At 43.4% G+C, this 20,721-nt stretch overlaps 1 protein-coding gene across 2 annotated transcripts in view; it reads left to right on the forward strand.

Annotated features, from left to right (window-relative positions):
• Nucleotides 1–857: 857 nt before the first annotated feature.
• Nucleotides 858–20,721, forward strand: part of SLC4A10 (solute carrier family 4 member 10) — a gene marked incomplete at its 3' end in the record, with an annotated part of 132,169 nt that continues 112,305 nt past the window's right edge. For both annotated transcript variants that reach the window (XM_081315154.1, XM_081315155.1), the window contains exon 1: nt 858–878. The remainder of the gene's footprint in view (nt 879–20,721) is intronic.

A 20,721-nucleotide genomic window follows, 5' to 3' on the forward strand; every position in this document is an offset into this window, starting at 1 on the left:
TTTGATCGTGCAGTTTGGTCCTGAAATACATTTGTCTTGTCATAATACTGGCATGACTTTAAGCCAAGTTGATTTCTGGATTGCTGCTGGAGAAACAGTGCAAAAAAAAATGCAACAAGGGTTTTGGAAGCAGAATCAAACTGATGCATGTACTGTACACAAACACACATGCATTAGATACATATTTAAAGTCTTTTCAGTGTAATAGATTTGATGTATTGATAAGTGTAGTTCTAATTCAGAAGATCTGAAATGAGTGCCTGACTTGAAACCTTATTCGTTTCTGCACTGTGTAATGCTGCCTTCTGTTGAAGAGTACAGCTTATTATCAAGTAGTCATGCAAACAAAATTCCTTCCTTCCTTCCTTCCTTCCTTCCTTCCTTCCTTCCTTCCTTCCTTCCTTCCTTCCTTCCTTCCTTCCTTCCTTCCTTCCTTCCTTCCTTCCTTCCTTCCTGACTTTAATTGTTCAGAGATTAAAAGCCGCCGTCTTCCTCCTCTAAAATAGTAACACCGGTGAGGGGCTGGAGGAGGCAGCTTGTTCTGCTTAGATGCTGCAGGATTGCTTTAAGCACTAAGCTTACTGCTCTTGAGATACCATTATCGCCATCACTGTCACCTCTGTCGCTACTAGATGAGGGTGACTGCATGGGGGCTGGGGGGGGGAGTAAGACATTGGAGATCTGGCATTTCAAAAACTAGAGAACGCTGCTCCTTGCCTCAGAATGGAGAGGGCTGGCATTCTCTTTGCTAGCCAAAGGATGCCTGGGAGATAGACAGCCGAGTGACTCGTTGTTATAAGGCAGGAGAGATGCTCTCTGGGAATAAAAGGGCCATGCACCTTGGAATTGATGAGCCATTCCAGCCACTAAGTCATCAGGTATGGCTCTCTGCTTTTTTATATTCCTATTTCCTATTGCAGTTTAGTTCAATAATGCTATTATCCACTAGAGATAGATGCAGGGGTCCATTTTAAAATGGGGAGAAATTGGAGGGCGTCCTTGCTGGTTTTAGAAATCCACAAGGTTGTTCGAATCGTAGGAAATAAAGTGTGTGTGTGTGTGGGGGGGGAAGTGCGTGGATGTGAGAAATCAAAACATGCAATCACTTGCCCGTCAAAAGCCATTTTAAAAGTGAGCAAATGCATCATGCATGGTGTTATGCTGGTTCTGCTAAAGCACCTGTACAAGGTGCAAAACCCTTGAGGATTTTTCATTTATATTTTACATTAAAAGTTCATGCACATAGTAGCATGTTGGTAGAATTGTGCATATCTTCCTTGAAGATACATTTTAATGTAATTGTGAGAAAAGTCTGAAAACAGGTAACATAATCAATAACAGGGCTCAATTATTCCAGAAAGTTGTAGGCATACTGTAGAGATCTGCCTTGCTTCGCTCAACAGTGTACTGTACTGAATAGGCTTATTTACCCCTGATCTCTCTGTTTCTTTTAACTGGTGACAAGCGTACTTATAAAACAAGCTGATTTTAATGGATGTAATGTTTTACAGCTTTTTAGATTTAACTCCTATCAGCTTCATTATTAGCAGAGGTTATATTTCTGAAAGAAAGTTTCAGAAAAAGGAGGCAGCTTGATCTGCATTTTATATAAATCAGTGGTAGCCTATTTTTATATAGGGGAAAAGAAATGGAAAGCACCACAATCAATTTAACCATGTTCATGCTGAATCACCAAAGAAAGAAGCTCTTATCAGTGCATATCACAGAGAATGGAAATAGGTTATATCTAAAAGTAAACACAAACATGACTATAGGAGGAGGGGGGACTTGTTAATATACTAACTGCTCTGCTTGGACTGTTTTCTGGGCATTTCCATGGTAACCAATCAGGGTATATTTTAAAGCTAAGAAAAATGTTCAGGCTAATGTTGCTTACATGTTACACTTCATGTGTTGCCGATATATAGTTTGTGCAGATTGTCCCAGGAGGTGTGTCCTTTCTCATTCTTGAATCCTAAAAATAGAATTTCAAGTTTTCTTTTCTTTGTTTAAAAAATGTGTATGTTTAAAGTTCAAGGGAGGATAGTATTGGAAACGCAGTTTCCAAAATTGAATTTTAAACTTGCATCGATATTGTTCCCCTATCAGTTTATTTTCTGAAAGGCATGTAAGAAGAAGTCCAAAACTATGGCTCGCTGAAGAATAAGGTTCACTCAAGGCCATAATTTTTTAATTAAAAACATACCGGTATATTAAAATAATATTTAGCTTGTTGCTAGTAAGTGTAATTTATATCTTTTGTAAAGTTCTTATCCAGCTTATATTTTGATTAACAGTAAGGGAAGGGACACATTCTTAAGCTTGATTAGTTTTAGAATGGTTTTAAGGATACTTTTTGAACATTGCAACAAACCATGTTTAATCTTTCAGAATTGAGTTTTGGAGAATTTTAATGCAAGGAGTACATTCTGTTTCTTGGCAGCCTACTGAAATTCCTGAGAGTTCAGATATTGTAATGATTTCTCTGGCTAAGTTTATTTATTTAGCAACACACACACACACACACACACACACACACACACAGAGTAATATTGGCCCCTCTTTGTCATTTTGGGATAGATCACTTGACCTTCATGATACCAGCAAACGTCATTGTGATTTGATTAGTTATGGGATAAGGTGGCTTTGCTCCATTTGTTACATGATCTCTGACTGGTTGGAGATATCTAAATTTTTAATAAAAAAACATTGTTGTCCTTCTCAATTATTTTCCTATAATTGTATCCTTGCTTATCAAATAAATTGATATTCCCATTCTGGGAGGCTCGGCCAGTTGATTTGCAGCTGAGTTCCTGTATAGATGAAACTATAGGAAAGTTGTTTCTGCTTGTTTGCTTCAGATGTTTGGCTCCATTTTCCCACTGACAGGAATATTTACACCACCCCTCAGTAGCCCAGAAAATGAGTAGGAGTGACATTTTACAGGTTTTCCCCCAAAGTGCCAGACTAATGTACTGCTTTTTCAGCATGGCAGGAACTGAAAGGGGGAGATTTTATTTTTATTTTTATTTTTACTGCTGCTAGATCTGTAGCAGCTTCTGCCAAGGTAATGATTTGTTTACTCTTTGTTCTGAGCTTCTCAGAGAAGCAGCAGCTCTGGGTCACCTTCAAAAAGATGCCAAGGTTTAGGGAAGTGAAAGTGATGGCCACGTGAAACTGTCCCTCATTGGTTGTATGACATTAGAATGCTTTCTCGGTCACGGTTTGATTGGCTGGCATTACACACATCTAAGCCAGTGAGAGAAAAGGATAAAGTATCATGGAAACAGCAGCAGCAGGCAGAAGGAACCAGACTTCAGTTCGTGACAACTACAGCAGTTCCTAAAAATGTATGTATAGGGGAAATGTTCAGGGGTGACTAAATTGGAAAATCAAGAGTCATGCTCTGTGTTTATAAACTTTGGTTTGCTGCTAATTGGCTTCCACATCTGGGATGAGAAAGTAGAATTTTATCTTGTACAATGTAAAAGCAGACTGCATGCTGCACAATTACAATAGCAAACTACAGTTTGCGGGTAACGACAAGGGAAGAATTGAAGCAGGTAAAGGAAAATTTTGGAGGAAAGTATTAGTGATGCATTTATAGTTCATCCAAACACAGCTTAAATGCCTCATTTTTAAAAATATATTTCCACAATCCTTTGTGAAAGCCGAAGCTATGCTTACAAAGACTTAAAAAATACAGTCTATATTTCTGACAGTGAGTTTGGGAACACTTTGTTGGGTACCAGTAAAGGAGAATATTTGTACTTCAGGATTGAAATGAGGGGTCCTTGGTGCTCTCTGAGCTTGGATGTTTTCTTGCAGATGTTTCATTACCCAAACTAGGTAACATCAGCAGGGTAATGATGGGTAATGGGTAATGAAACGTCTGCAAGAAAAGAAGCAAGCTCAGAGAGCACCAAGGACCCCTCACTTTGCTGGGTTCCCAAATGCTGCTCTGCTCATTGAAACCAATCTTTTTTCCTTTGAAGTCTGTTTTGACAGTGTAGGCTCATTCATTGATTAAAGCTGTTATTTTGCCCAGAAGACTTAGCTCCCTTGACTTGTATGATCAGCACCATTCCAGGTGGATAAGCGCTCTGGAAAAAAACCTGGCTTGTCATCGTTCTTGTGTCCATAGGATTATCTAAAGGCCAAAGAAGCTATAAAGCAGTTTATTTGAAACACTTGTAAACCAAAGAATTTTAACAGAATGGTTCAGTGTAGAACCTTAGGGTACGTCATTGAAATCCCTGCTCTGGCTTTTTACTTTTGCAATAACTTCCTTTGAGGGCACTGCAGTAGATTTTTATTACTCCAATTAAATGTTCTATCTTCGTGTAAGAAAGATATTCAGAATGGCTATACTCCTGCCTTCTGGGGGTTTGTTGAGTCCAAGCCATGGATTTTATTACCGTATATACTTGAGTATAAGCCGACTCGAGTATAAGCCGAGACCCCCAATTTCACCCCCAAAAACTGGGAAAAGTTGTTGACTCGAGTATAAGCCGATCCGCCGTTCTGCAAGCCTCCGCCGCCGGCGGAGGCTGGATCCGCGCTCTGCAAGCCTCTGCCGCCAGCAGAGGCTCGATCCGCCATTTTGCAAGCCTGAATACACAGGAATACCCTGTGTGGCCGCGGCTCTCGGGGAAGCCCTGGCTGTCCGCTTCCTCGCTCCACGCTGCCATTCGGGGCCCGCGCGTTCCCTGGGCAAATCGCGGCACCCAGCAGGCGAGGAAACACGCCCGCTCCAGTCGCCCCCCCTTCCCTCAGGAGACGCGAAGCAAGTGACCGCCCGGAGCTTACCGAGGACTTGCGCGCGGCCGAGGCTTTGGTGCTTCCAGGATCGCGTGCACCTCTCCCAAGCCGCCGCCGTCCGGAGACCTGCCGAAGTTTGGGGAGGTTTGGGGAGGTGCGCGCGCACCTCCCCAAACCTCCCCAAACGTCGGCAGGTCTCCGTTCCTCCGCGCAGACCTGCCGATGTTTGGGGAGGTTTGGGCGCCTCCCCAAACCTCCCCAGGTCTCCGTTCCTCCTGCCGACGTTTGGGGAGGTTTGGGCGCCTCCCCAAACCTCCCCAGGTCTCCGTTCCTCCGCGCAGACCTGCCGACGTTTGGGGAGGTTTGGGCGCCTCCCCAAACCTCCCCAAACGTCGGCAGGTCTCCGTTCCTCCTGCCGACGTTTGGGGAGGTTTGGGCGCCTCCCCAAACCTCCCCAGGTCTCCGTTCCTCCGCGCAGACCTGCCGACGTTTGGGGAGGTTTGGGCGCCTCCCCAAACCTCCCCAGGTCTCCGTTCCTCCTGCCGACGTTTGGGGAGGTTTGGGCGCCTCCCCAAACCTCCCCAGGTCTCCATTCCTCCGCGCAGACCTGCCGACGTTTGGGGAGGTTTGGGCGCCTCCCCAAACCTCCCCAGGTCTCCGTTCCTCCGCGCAGACCTGCCGACGTTTGGGGAGGTTTGGGCGCCTCCCCAAACCTCCCCAAACGTCGGCAGGTCTCGGTTCCTCCTGCCGACGTTTGGGGAGGTTTGGGTGCCTCCCCAAACCTCCCCAGGTCTCCGTTCCTCCGCGCAGACCTGCCAAACCTCCCCAAACGTCGGCAGGTCTGCGCGGAGGAACGGAGACCTGGGGAGGCGCCCAAACCTCCCCAAATGTCGGCAGGAGGAACGGAGACCTGGGGAGGTTTGGGGAGGCGCCCAAACCTCCCCAAACGTCGGCAGGTCTGTGCGGAGGAACGGAGACCTGGGGAGGTTTGGGGAGGTGCCCAAACCTCCCCAAACGTCGGCAGGAGGAACGGAGACCTGGCGACGTTTGGGGAGGTTTGGGGAGGCGCCCAAACCTCCCCAAACGTCGGCAGGAGGAACGGAGACCTGGCGACGTTTGGGGAGGTTTGGGGAGGCGCCCAAACCTCCCCAAACGTCGGCAGGTCTGTGCGGAGGAACGGAGACCTGGGGAGGTTTGGGGAGGCGCCCAAACCTCCCCAAACATCGGCAGGAGGAACGGAGACCTGCCGACGTTTGGGGAGGTTTGGGGAGGCGCCCAAACCTCCCCAAACGTCGGCAGGAGGAACGGAGACCTGCCGACGTTTGGGGAGGTTTGGGGAGGCGCCCAAACCTCCCCAAACGTCGGCAGGAGGAACGGAGACCTGGTGACGTTTGGGGAGGTTTGGGGAGGCGCCCAAACCTCCCCAAACGTCGGCAGGTCTGTGCGGAGGAACGGAGACCTGGGGAGGTTTGGGGAGGCGCCCAAACCTCCCCAAACGTCGGCAGGAGGAACGGAGACCTGGCGACGTTTGGGGAGGTTTGGGGAGGCGCCCAAACCTCCCCAAACGTCGGCAGGTCTGTGCGGAGGAACGGAGACCTGGGGAGGTTTGGGGAGGCGCCCAAACCTCCCCAAACGTCGGCAGGAGGAACGGAGACCTGCCGACGTTTGGGGAGGTTTGGGGAGGCGCCCAAACCTCCCCAAACGTCGGCAGGAGGAACGGAGACCTGGCGACGTTTGGGGAGGTTTGGGGAGGCGCCCAAACCTCCCCAAACGTCGGCAGGTCTGTGCAGAGGAACGGAGACCTGGGGAGGTTTGGGAAGGCGCCCAAACCTCCCCAAACGTCGGCAGGAGGAACGGAGACCTGCCGACGTTTGGGGAGGTTTGGGGAGGCGCCCAAACCTCCCCAAACGTCGGCAGGAGGAACGGAGACCTGGTGACGTTTGGGGAGGTTTGGGGAGGCGCCCAAACCTCCCCAAACGTCGGCAGGTCTGTGCGGAGGAACGGAGACCTGGGGAGGTTTGGGGAGGCGCCCAAACCTCCCCAAACGTCGGCAGGAGGAACGGAGACCTGGCGACGTTTGGGGAGGTTTGGGGAGGCGCCCAAACCTCCCCAAACGTCGGCAGGTCTGTGCGGAGGAACGGAGACCTGGGGAGGTTTGGGGAGGCGCCCAAACCTCCCCAAACGTCGGCAGGAGGAACGGAGACCTGCCGACGTTTGGGGAGGTTTGGGGAGGCGCCCAAACCTCCCCAAACGTCGGCAGGAGGAACGGAGACCTGGCGACGTTTGGGGAGGTTTGGGGAGGCGCCCAAACCTCCCCAAACGTCGGCAGGTCTGTGCAGAGGAACGGAGACCTGGGGAGGTTTGGGAAGGCGCCCAAACCTCCCCAAACGTCGGCAGGAGGAACGGAGACCTGCCGACGTTTGGGGAGGTTTGGGGAGGCGCCCAAACCTCCCCAAACGTCGGCAGGAGGAACGGAGACCTGCTGACGTTTGGGGAGGTTTGGGGAGGTGCGCGCGCACCTCCCCAAACCTCCCCAAACTTCGGCAGGTCTCGGACGGCGGTGGCTTGGGAGAGGTGCGCGCGATCCCGGAAGCACCAAAGCCTCGGCCGCGCACAAGTCCTCGGTAAGTTTTTTTGTTGACTGGAGTATAAGCCGAAGTGGAATTTTTCAGCCCAAAAAGTGGGCTGAAAAATTCGGCTTATACTCAAGTATATACGGTATGTTCCTCTTAAAAGGATTCCTTTCATCTACAAATTACACTTCTACTAATAACATTGTGGGTAGATCAGATATATTTTATGTCATTCCCTTTTATTTCATTCAAATGCAGATGTTACTTAAAAGCTTGGTAAAGTTTGCTTCATCTTACTATGAAACAAATGGCATCTCAGGTGAAAGGTTGATACATAGATTCAAGTCCAATTCAGCTTGTGCAATTTAAATTTATTTCATGCAATTTCTGTTCGTAGCTATGCTTATTATGGTCTTGGACCAAAATAAACTATCTGTTTCTACATTCTACATGAACATACTTTTCCTTGGATGGGATATACATACATACTGTACATACGTGCGTGTGTGTATGCGCACGCGCGTGCATGTGTGATCACCTGAACTAATAACATGAAGAAAATATATAGTGTGGTAGTTTTAAAAATGTTTTTATGCATACACTCAGTAGTTATCATCATGAGTGGGTATTAGTGACAGTGGTACTCAAGGCATGTTGGGGTCCTGTATCAAAAAGCATGATGAATTGCTGGAGAATACCTAGTTTTTTTCAGTTCTTAGTAGATGCTGTCAATAGTGGTAGATGTATGTCAATGAGATTATTCCTTTGTGAACAGAGTCATCATAAAACAAGACCATTGACCGTTAATTGGGTTAATATAAATATATGAAATTCCAAGACTGCTGCTGTCATCACCAATCTGTTCTCTTGAGTTCATTGGAATTTGCTTCCAGGGTAGTGTTGTAGGTTCTGAGTCTGAAAGGAATGTGTCTCCTTCTTTTGTGAATTCAATTTCATTACAGGTAGTTCTTCACAGGATGCTTAGTGACCGTTCATAGTTATGATGGATCTCCCCAGAGCCATTTAGGACTGGGTTTTGAAGGTCTGAAGGTCACCTGCCCCCCATTACAGTTATGTGATCACAATTTGGGTACTTGACAACAGGTTTACATTTATGTCTACTTGTAGTGTCACTGTCACCTAACCACAATTTATGAAGTTTTTTTGTCAGAAACCAGCATTTATTTCTGGTTTCCAGCAAAATAGACACATTGTTGGGGGTCTCCCGATACTCCCATGTTACACCTCTGCTCCGCAAGCTGCATTGGCTGCCAGTTGCCCTCTGTGTGAGATTCAAGGTGCTGGTAATGACCTATAAAGCCCTACATGGCATGGGTCCGGATTACCTACGGCAGCACCTGCTGCCAGCGTCAACTTCCCTCCGTCCAGTGCGCTCCCACAGAGTGGGCCTCCTCAGGGTGCCTCTGATCAGAGAATGTCGATTGGTGGCCCCCAGGGGGAGGGCGTTCTCTGTTGGGCGCGCCAGACCTATGGAACCGCTTGCCGGTTGAGCTCCGGATGGCCCCTGACCTTCGCTCCTTCCGACGCGATCTGAAAACCTATCTATTTAAACAATCCGGCCTGGTCTGATGGCTTCGGGGTTTGGGTTTGGTTTTAACATAGTTTTAATTATTGTATTATATTGGGCATAATTATTTAATCTTTTTTAACTTTTGTATTTTGTATTTCGATATTTATTGCCCTGTACAAAGATATGACCAATTAAATGCAGAATTCCAAAGAATAGCTAGAAGAGATAAGAATGCCTTCTTAAATGAACAATGCAAAGAAATAGAAGAAAACAATAGAATAGGGAGGACCAGAGATCTTTTCAAGAAAATTGGAGAGATGAAAGGAACGTTTCATGCAAAAATGGGCATGATAAAGGACCAAAATGGCAGGGACCTAACAGAGGCAGAAGAGATTAAGAAGAGATGGCAAAATTACACAGAAGAACTATACAAGAATGAGCTTAACGTCCCTGACAATCACAATGAGGTGGTCACTGACCTCGAGCCAGACATCCTAGAATGTGAAGTGAAGTGGGCCTTAGAAAAGCTGAGCAACAACAAAGCTAGTGGAGGTGACAGTATTCTAGCTGAGCTATTCAAAATCTTAAAAGACGATGCAGTAAAAGTGCTACACTCAATTTGCCAGCAAATTTGGAAAACTCAACAGTGGCCACAGGATTGGAAAAGATCAGTTTACATTCCAATTCCAAAGAAAGGCAGTGCCAAAGAATGTTCAAACTATCACACCATTGCACTCATTTCTCATGCTAGTAAAGTTATGCTTAAAATTCTACAAGCTAGACTCCAGCAGTATGTGGATCGAGAACTACCAGAAGTACAGGGAGGATTTCGAAGAGGCAGAGGAACTAGAGATCAAATTGCTAACATACGCTGGATCATGGAGAAAGCTAGAGAGTTCCAGAAAAACATCTACTTCTGCTTCATTGACTATGCTAAAGCCTTTGATTGTGTGGATCATAACAAACTGTGGCAAGTCCTTAAAGAGATGGGCATACCAGACCATCTTATTTGTCTCTTGAGAAACCTATATGCGGGCCAAGAAGCAACATTGAGAACTGGACACGGAACCACTGATTGGTTCAAAATTGGGAAAGGAGTCTGGCAAGGCTGTATACCGTCGCCTTGCCTATTTAACTTATATGCAGAGCACATCATGAGAAAGGCAGGGCTAGATGAATCAAAAGTTGGAATTAAGATTGCCGGAAGAAACATCAACAACCTAAGATATGCAGATGATACCACTCTAATGGCAGAAAGTGAAGAGGAACTAAAGAGCCTCTTGTTGCGAGTGAAGAAGGAGAGTGCAAAACTTGGGTTGAAACTAAACATTAAGAAAACCAAGATCATGGCATCCGGCCCTCTCAATTCCTGGCAAATGGGGAAGAAATGGAGGTAGTGACAGATTTTATTTTACTGGGCTCCAAGATCACTGCAGATGGGGACTGTAGTCAAGAAATTAAAAGACGTTTGCTCCTTGGGAGGAAAGCCATGGCAAATCTAGACAGCACACTAAAAAGCAGAGACATCACCCTGTCAACAAAAGTGCGTATAGTCAAGGCTATGGCCATCCCAGTTGCAATGTATGGCAGTGAAAGTTGGACCATAAGAAAGGCTGAGCGCCAAAGAATTGAGGCCTTTGAACTATGGTGCTGGAGAAGACTCCTGCGAGTCCCTTGGACTGCAAGGCGATCAAACTGGTCAGTCCTAGAGGAGATCAACCCTGACTGCTCTTTAGAAGGCCAGATCCTGAAGCTAAAACTCAAATACTTTGGCCACCTAATGAGAAGGAAGGACTCACTGGAGAAGAGCCTAATGCTGGGAAAGATTGAGGGCAATAGAAGAAGGGGACGACAGAGAATGAGGTGGCTGGATGGAGTCACTGAAGCAGTAGGCGTGAGCTTAAATGGACTCCAGAAGATGGTAGAGGACAGGAAGGCCTGGAGGGACATTGTCCATAGGGTTGCGATGGGTCGGACACGACTTCGCAACTAACAACAACAACAACACACCGCCCTGAGTCCTTCGGGAGAAGGGCGGTATAAAAATTTAATAAATAATAAAATAATAAATAATTGGCTAAAATGGGTTTGCTTAATTACCTTGGTGTTCACTTAATGACGATCGGGAAAAAGGTAATAAAATTGAGCATGGTCATTGGGTGACCTGTTTGACAACCAGCACAACTTACAACTCTAATTCTAGGCTCAGTTATTGTCATAAATCATAAATTATCTGTAGTTCCATTTCTGGCTATTGCCAGATCTATTCTTGCTTTGATTGTCTTCTGCACAGTCATGTTGTGTGAAGCTTCTGTTCCTTTGCTGTTTCATGAAACTGCTTCAGTCTAAATCTGTCAAAAGAGTAATCAAACCCTATCAGAGGGCAATGAATTGTGGTTCATTTTGATACGTGATAAACAAAGAAAACCCGAAGCATATATTCTACTATTAACCTTTTAATTACAAAGAAAACTTGTAAAAACACAGAAAGACTCATGACTACATGTCTATCTCACCAGAGAGCACAAAGAAGAGGAAAAAGAAAGTAACTTGTTTTAGGCATGCGCACACAGTAGTAAACTGGCTGAACATGTGACACTCACCATGGTTACAATGATAAGATAACAAGACAGCTTGCAAAGTACAAACTGCAAGGAGCTTACTGACAAAACTAAAAAAAACGCAGTGACATCCCCTTCTTTTGTCAGTAAGGCAAAACTCAGATAAGACACATTTTCTTACGCAGATACTCATGCTGGGCTGCAGGAAGTGGCTTGTTCAGCATATCAGCAATCTGATCATGTGTAGGCACATACTGCAATTTTACAAAACTTTGTTTAACTACTTGTCTTATATTTTGATAACGGATGTCAATGTGTCTAGACCTAGAACCTGTAAAGCGATTCTCAGATATATAAACCACAGATTCATTGTCTTCCATCACAGTGATTGGTCGAATCGGCTGTGTCCAGATATCTGTGACTAAAGCATCAAACCACGTTAGAGAATTACATGCATCTGAAACACAAGCATATTCAGCTTCAGTAGATGAACAAGAAACAAAATTTTGTTTACGCACATGCCAGTAAACAGGACATCCATTTAAAAACAGCATGTAATCTGAAGTACTTTTATGTGATTTCTTATCACTCGCCCAATCAGAATCTGCATAACATCATAACTCTGCATAGTCAGTATGTGTCGGTTCTAATAATAACTTCATGTTTTTAGTGTGCTTTAAGTATCTCAATAATTTTTTAACACATGTCCAATGAAACTGTTTTGCCCTGCCTATGTGTCGTGATAGGAGATTAAAACTAAATGCAATGTTGGGTCTAGTCCAACTACTAATATACTGTACAACAGCGACCCAATGACTGAGCGATAAAGTGTTTGATCTTCGAACTCAGGACTTGGTTCATGTGCCAAGTTGTGAAAATTGGATTGTATGGGTATATTCACTGGTTTAGCATCCTTCATGTTGCAGTGATGCAATAGTTGTTCAATTTTATCTTCTTGTGTGAGACTGAACCCCTTCTGAGTTTTGACAACTTGAACACCCAAATAAGTGTTAATATATCCTAAAGACTTCAATGTGAAAAACTTTTGTAAAGCTTTAGCAAACATCTCACTCATCTGCTTTTTTGGACCAATATAAACCATATCATCAACATAAACAAGAACTATCTCATACCTATTAGATCTTTTAGTAAACATGCATTCATCTGTTTCAGACTTAATAAAGCCCATTGAATTTAGTTTGTCAGAAAGACATAAGTACCACATTAAACCAGACTGTTTCAGACCATAAAGACTTTTGTGTAGAAACCAAGTATCCCCTTCCTGTTGTCGGAAACCTGGAGGACCTTTCACATAAATTCCTTCATCTAGATCAGCATGTAGATAAACCATTTCAACATCAAACTGGAAAACTTCTAAACCAAGAATAGTTGCAGTGGCTAAGGCGATTTTCACACTCTCGGTCCGCACTGTGGGTGAATAAGTATTTGGATAACGTTGAGAAAAACCCTGGGCTACAAGTCTGGCCTTATACAACGACTCACCATTTGGCTTCTTTTTAATTCTGTAGACCCATCGAGTGCCAATAACTTTCTTGTTTGCTGGAGGGTTTGCAGGTGTAAATACTTGAAGTTTCTTTAGACTGTCCATTTCAGCCTGCATTGCCTCAAACCATTTATCTTGCTCTGATTCAGGAAGATGTTTGATTTGTGTGAACTTCTCAGGAGGAAGCGTAACATTACAAATCAAAGGTAAAGGTGCTTTCGTTACTTGCCACGAATACCGTTTTGGAGGGATTCCCTTTGTGGTCCTCTTGGAACGTCTCGGAACAACCGTCCATTCTTCTTCCGTTTCGTCCTCGTCTTCATCATTGTTGCCAGTGGCAGCATCGGCAGCTTGTGAAGACGGAACAGTAGGTTGAGAAGAACTCGTGGAAGGAACATTCTGTGAATCTTGATCATCAGGCTGCGTGGCATTAGGAGCATCATCTCTAGGAAAATAAACTCCAGGATCGTTAGAATGAATCCTGGACCAGTCAGCATCTTCCTCAAAAGTAGTGGATTGTGAAATCTCTATTACATGAGAAGAGTCAATGTATTTGCTCCATTTTGAATTATCATCAATACCCATAAATCTCATTCTTTTTGCTGCAGGACCCCCTTTCTTTCTTTGAGCTAAAGGAATATTCACCATAGCGTATGAACCAAAAATATGAAGATGCGAGAGATCAGGCTTGTGTCCATAGAACATGAAGTAAGGGGTCTGATTTATTACACTACTCCAAGTACAGTTGATGATATGATTAGCATATTTAATAGCCTCACCCCAGTATGGGAGACTGAGGTTAGCATCTTCAAGTAGGCAACACATCATTGTTTGCAGAACCCCATTTCTGCGTTCTGCCACTCCATTTTCAGCTGGAGTGTAAGGAGCTGAGGTCTGGTGTAGTATGCCATTCTTACGCATCCAGTCCTGAAAATGCTGAGACATGAATTCAGCACCGCGATCACTCTGAATTCTAGCGATGCTAACTTCGTGTTGGGTATATACAAGAGTGGCAAAGTCTTTAAAGATCTGAAAGGTCTCAGATTTTTCTCTCATAGGAAATACATATCCATATCTAGAATAATTATCAACAATTGTCAAGAAATATCTTTTACCACCAATTGTTGGTGTAAAAGGACCCACTATGTCAGTGTGTACCAAATCAAAAATGCGTGTTGACAGGCGTGTAGCGCGCTTTGGAATTGCTGCTGCTTTGGATTTGGATTTTTTGAAGACAGCACAATCCAAGAACACCTTACACTCCTTTAGATCCAAACCTCTTGCGAACTCTGGCATCTTCTTCAGAACACGGAAACTGGCATGACCCAATCTTCTATGCCACTTATGAATACACCTGTAATGCAAAGGTTTACCTGTTAGTGAATTCTCAACATTAACATATTTATTAGGAACCTCAGGCTTGCCGTGAGCAACCTGTGTCTTATTTGACTTCCTGTTAGCTTTAGGAGCCTTTGAAATAGTAACAGGATCTCTCTCTGGTACATCTCTCTCTGGGCCTGCACTTTCCCTTTTTGAGCTTGTATACTTGCCTGCTCTTGCTGCTTAGACTTTTGCTTTAAGTAGTAAACACCACCAATCAACATGGTTTCAGCAATATCTCTGTCTTTAACTACATAACTTGCCTTTTCAAGATGATGAACCTGGAATTTTGATACCTTAGACAAGTGACTCTGACTAAGCAAATTACTATTAGCTGATGGTACATAGTAAACATCAGAAATAAATGCATCGAGCTCTTCAATGTAAACAGTTCCTTTTCCCATGACCTGAACAGGATGACTTGAAAAAGAGTAAAGTTCACGAAGTTCAGGTTCAGGCTCGTGCATCTGTATAAAGCTCTTTTCTATAGGTAACATGTAATGCTGCTCCACTGTCCAAAGTCCAAAGAAGTCGTCTGTCGAACTCTGGTTGAGGTTGTGGATCGTTGGTTAAAGCCAATGTGGCAAGTGGAGCTTGCGGATCATGCCTGGGACCACGATCACGACCTTGTCGTCCGCCTCTACTCTGCCTCCTCTGGAATCTGTTCCTCTGGGCTGGTACGTGGCGGGTGCTGGAAATCGTTGGGGACAATCCTGGGTGGCATGTCCCACATGATTGCAGATGTAACATCTTGGCATCCTTGGAACGTAGGGTCTTTCATGGAAGGGACGCCTCGCTGGAGCTCTCAAATGCCTCTCAAATGTGGCACGGCTTGCATAAGTGCCTCTTCTTCGGTTAAAATTCTGCATACATGATCCACTGTGCGTTGAGCAATGGGCACTTGATTAATCTTGGTAATAGCATATTTCCATTCATAGTTCAATAAGTTAATAATAATGCTGATCATTTGAAAGTCATCAGTAGGATAGCCATTTTCACCCAGTTCTCTTCTTATTCCTTTCATTTTAGTTAAGTGTTCTCCAATATGTTCACCAGGTTTTAATCTAGAGCCATGGAACTCGAACAAACGCAAACATGTAGACTGAATTGACGTAGGCCGATAACATGCTTCTAATTGAGTCCAAATTTGTTGGGCAGTTGCATCTTGTGAAAACGTAAGCTGCAATTCAGTGTCCATTGACATCAATAATGTTGTGCATGCTTTATTATTCAAGTCCCATATATCAGGAGTCCATGGCTGGTTAGGAGGATTAAATACCATGCCATGAGTACCTTCTGCAAAGCAAAAGTCCAACTTCACTGACCCATGCCCTGTAATTTTGTCCTGATCGCTTCAATTTCAAGTCGCCAACCAGTGGTACAATAAAAGATGCCTGTTGAGGAACATGCATTTGAGGTACTGGCTGTGCAGGTTGTGCCATCTGGACTTGACCTGCAGGAGGCATCAGTGGCGCCTGTGTCAAGAATTGGGGCAGATGCATTGGGACTGCCGCTGGTACCGGTGCTGGCTGTGGCTGCATTTGAGCCGCAATTCTGCCCTGGCCAGCAGGAGGTGCTGGCGCTTGAGCTGCAACATTAAGTTGGCCTGCAGTTGGCACTGGCCTTTGTATTTGAGAACCCAGTGGTAACTGCAGTTGGGCTGACTGCTGCTTTGCTCTATCTGGGACAGGAACCTGGCTAGTAGCAGTATTAATAGGAATTCTAGCATCATCAGCTTGGAGCAATGATTGATGAATAGACATCTGTGAAAATGCATTTTGCATTCTCTTAATTTGCTCTTGCATTCCATATAATAAGTCATTTCTATCTTGTAAAACAAATTCACCAGCAGATGGTGCTATAACATTAGATTCAGGCATCACTGTAGCCTTGTGTGCCATTTGATCTTTCTGTTTCCCTTCGTCTAACATAACACCCACTGGTGGGTGTGGCTTTGGCTTGGAAGAAGAAGGCAATATGGCTGAATCTGGGCTTTGAATAAAAGCAGAGTCCCTCTCATGCTGCTTAATCATTGAGACATATGCTTTCACCTGTTGGAGCCTCTGTTCAAAAACATCAATTTGTTCACAATAACTTTTAACAGCCTTCTTAGGCAGAGTTTGTTCAGGGGTATGAGGAGAATAATAAATTACATCCTGCCCACGTTTCACTGGTCTGGCACGGAACCACTCATATTTAGCATGAGCTCTGTGAGTGTGAAAACTTTCTGAGACGGCTGCATTAGAGCTTGTAAAAATAGAAGACTGACCTTAAATCTTCTTCTCCAAGAGGCGTGGCAGAAGCAAGTAAAATCTGTTCTCAGGGTTCCAGTTCCCCATTCTGGATACAGTTATAACAAAAAGTATTCTCATTCATATCAACAGACTATCTAAAAAATTAATAATAAAGAAGATTCGATAAAGAAACATTAGAACCAGGATACATTATGAAACTTCACTTGGATGCTCTTACTTGTCATTAAAATATAGGGGGAAAAAGTATACATTTATTACCATCCTTTTAATGGGAATGTTTGCACTGTTAACTTATTTCTTATCAACTGTTTATTTAAGATGAAAAGACACATTTGTTTTGTGACTCGGCTTGATTATTTTTTTAGACACTATTTGCCTTTTTGTGATCTCATAGGTTGGTGAGAACCTCCATTTTTTTTAAAAAGGATAATATCTGTGAAAATTTGCTAATCTTATCTCCAAGATAAGCATTATCTCCAAGCATTTTTATGAGAAAAATGCTGAACTTCTCAGATCTTGTCAAATTTTTATGGTTCTTGTGTAAAATCTAATGCTAGAAGAGCAGGATCTCATGAGATTTTTTTATCTTGCAAGATTTCAGACCTTTTAAATTTATTTATGATCATTCTTCCTCCAAAGGATTTGGAGTAAGGGGTGCCATCGCTTTCTGCGCATCAGAAACTGTGCTTAATGCACAGTTATGTAATACTGTATTAGCAATGCAATTGAAACAGCATGCTCAAATGTATTTATATGCAGTGGAAATGTTGTATGTGCAGGATTTATACATATTTCTATATGGAAATGACTTTTCTTTTGGAAAGCTACCTTGTGCTGAAGCAACTTTATTTCACTTCCCCAAAGAATGATATTTGTGTAAGTAGCTCTAGTTTTACTATAATTGCACATAACTTTGAACTCATAGCAGGGACATAAGGAGAAGAGGATTGATAAGCAGCTCCCAAAAAAGAACTGTCTTCAGTTCTGGTGTAGAATGCAGAAAGGACACACTATTTCTGAACAAGCATAAGCTGCACTCTGACCCAGTAGTCAAAGTATTTGAATTTGAAACCAAGTTAGCCCAGAGTGTATGACTCATACCAGATTATTTTTAAACCTTAGCTTGTTTTACAGACAGTGAATTATTTTCTTTCAGCATATGGAAGAATCGGAAGAAATCTCAGTGGGCCTTATTCCGAGTAATCAGGGAAGGAATTTCACGTCTGTTTCTTAATGACTGTAGTGTACAAATTGCAAAATGTGTTAGCTATGATCAACCCAGTATTCCTACAATTTAACCTGAAATGAAAGGCTTTCAGAAGTAAATAGGTCATCGATCGCATCTTCCTTCACTTTCTCTTTCAGCACAGTTTCATTTTCTTCAAGATTTTACCATTCTAGTAGTTTTGAGTAATACAGGCGTGAAAGACCTCACATAGAGCAGCGTGAACGTGGGATTCTGAATCAAGTCACTCACCTTTCTCCAAAAGAGTTTGTCAATTCTACTGTGTTGAGTTGGAGTTCATATTCTGCATCTATTGAAATTCATGATATGCTTATTATTATTATTTTTGCAGTGGCAAACTGCAAATTAGTTTGTCTGTAATAAAACTCTTCATAAAGGATGTGAATCCTCCCCCTTTAGCTCCTAGTCAGCTGCTGAAAGAAGAGGCTGGAAAATATTGAGAGGCCTGTTATCCTTAGCACCTGTTTTTTCTCCAGCTGCCTATTTCAGGCAATGGACGCTGTTACCATATCATTATTTTAAGCTAATGATACAGTTATGGGAGAATGGCCGGTAGAAAATTGCCATCATTGATTAGGGCCCCAAAACAAACAAAGCTTGTCATTTACAGGGAAACAACAATGGTTGTTTAGAAGTGGAGTCTTAAGTGAAAAAGAGGTACTTTGAAGCTGATTATCAAGTCTGTGGAAAGCAGTAAATGAAAATCTGGATAGGGAGAGACTTATAATGTGTGTGGGAGACAGGAAATGAATATATGTAGATGATTTACATTTGTGGAAATCTGTACCGGATGTGCTACCTACCATAAAAAACAGGGCCCAATTAAGTAATTCCCAATGCCACAGGGCACTGGGAATTGGTCTCTGAAGTGATCAACAGGCTGTTAACTTAAATGTCCCACAATGCCCATTTTGTATCTGTGTCACAAAAGGAAATGGTAATTCCCACTAGACCTGACATGTTGAGTGTTGAACATTTGACATTTTTAAAGTTTTAATGGAATAACAACGCCATTCTGTCAATATGATCACTCCAAGGTCTTTGGCATGTTGCAGTTGAAGTAATTGTGGTGCCTACATATTTGTACTTTGGAAGGCCACCAGCCCCTTCAAATGTGATCCTTACCTGAAGGAGATTAACCAAGGCAAATCCTGGTCAGTATAAGGGGACTACAGTCCTGTGTATGATGATTGTATAGACTTTAAGGTAGTTATGAATAAGGATTTAAGGCACCATGATGTAGTTGAATAAATCTAGGGGACATGGTAATTAGTGGATAGATGATGAGACAGTAATTGGAGGCATTTGCAGTTTTATAGCTTAAAAGGAATTTAAATTCAGGATGTGGTAATACATATTATTAAAGGTTAAAAACATTGTCAGTAAAGAAACCTCATTAATTTAATCTAAAACCATTTTATGTTGTTTTTTTTTCAGTGTGGGCAGTGGGGTGTTTTGGAGGATCATCTTTATCCTGGTAGAGGAATTAGAAAACTAGGATTTTCTGACTGTGCTATTTTTATTGGTAGACAATTTATTTCATTTTCAAAAGTCTCATAAACTTTCAGGGAGGCTAACAATGAGCTGAAATCTCACACACAGCCTTTTCTTGCAGGTCCCACTTGTTTCAGGATGCCAAATGGCAGTCTGTTCTGTTTTTGAAGTATGAGGAAACCCCCATCAATATCATGTATTTCCAACACCTTTGGTGTTACAGAGCATTACATCAATGTAATGGGCTTTGTAAGAAAATGTTTTATTGGAAGTCTGAATAAACACATTGGATCAATTGATTTACAATGGGCATTAGAAGGAGGGTGTTTCAAGGATTGTGTGGGTTATGTTTTCAAAACAATATATTGGAATTATTTGCTTGGCAGTATATATAATTAAAATATGTACAATATTATTACAACATTATGGTCCAGATGCTTTAGCAGTTTCAGAAGCAATTTTTTATTCCAAATGAAGCCAACCAGAGTTTTTCAATAAAGAGAATACTGTGAATATAAGCTATATTGCTGTAATGATATGGATCAGTTTTGGTAATGATATTACATTATTATCTGTAACATCCCCAAAGTTCATCCACATATAAAAATAGTGTATAAACATCAGTACATTTCTGTCAGTGCTTTATGTGGAATGGGTGGTGTGGTAGCTCAGTGACTAAGGCATTGAAGTGTCAGCTGGAAATCCTGTAGCCCAGGTTTGAGACCCAAGTGTCATGCAACGGGGTGAGTTTTGGTCATTGCACCAGCTCCTGCCAACCTAGCAGTTCCAAAGCATGCAAATGCGAACAGGTAAATGGGTATCATTTTAGTGGGAAGGTAACAATGCTCTGTGACGTCATGCTGACTATGGAAATGTCTTCGGACAGCGCTGGCTCAGTGGTCTTGAAACAGAGCTAAGTACCACCTCTATAGTCAGCAATGACTAGCAGAGTAAAATCTGCAGGGACTCCTTTTTTATGTGGAATATAATACTGGTGGTCCGCAGTTAATGACCACTCCTTCAGCAACTGTTTAAAGTTACAATGGCATTGAACAAGGAGACTTATGCCCAGTCTTCAGAGTTTGCAGCCCTCACAGTGTCCCGGCAGTCATGTGATCATGAATTGAGCGCTTGGCAACTGGTTCGCAGTTATATCAATGGCAGCATCCCATGGTTACCATTTGTGTCCTTCACTGCCAGCTTCTGACAAGCAGTGTGAATGGGATTACTGGCAGGAGGTTGCAAATGGCGATCAGATGGTGTTGCACCTAGTGACCACGCGGGATTTGCTTAACAAGTGCAACTGGAACTGCCAGAACTGCCATTGTAAGCCAGAACAGCCATGTGACATTGTGTTATAGAACCGTGTCATTCAGTGACAGAGTTTCTGGTTCCAATTACCATCATTAACCAAGG

This window comes from Vipera berus, assembly GCF_964194415.1.
Source record: "Vipera berus genome assembly, chromosome: 1".
Lineage (NCBI taxonomy): Eukaryota > Metazoa > Chordata > Lepidosauria > Squamata > Viperidae > Vipera > Vipera berus.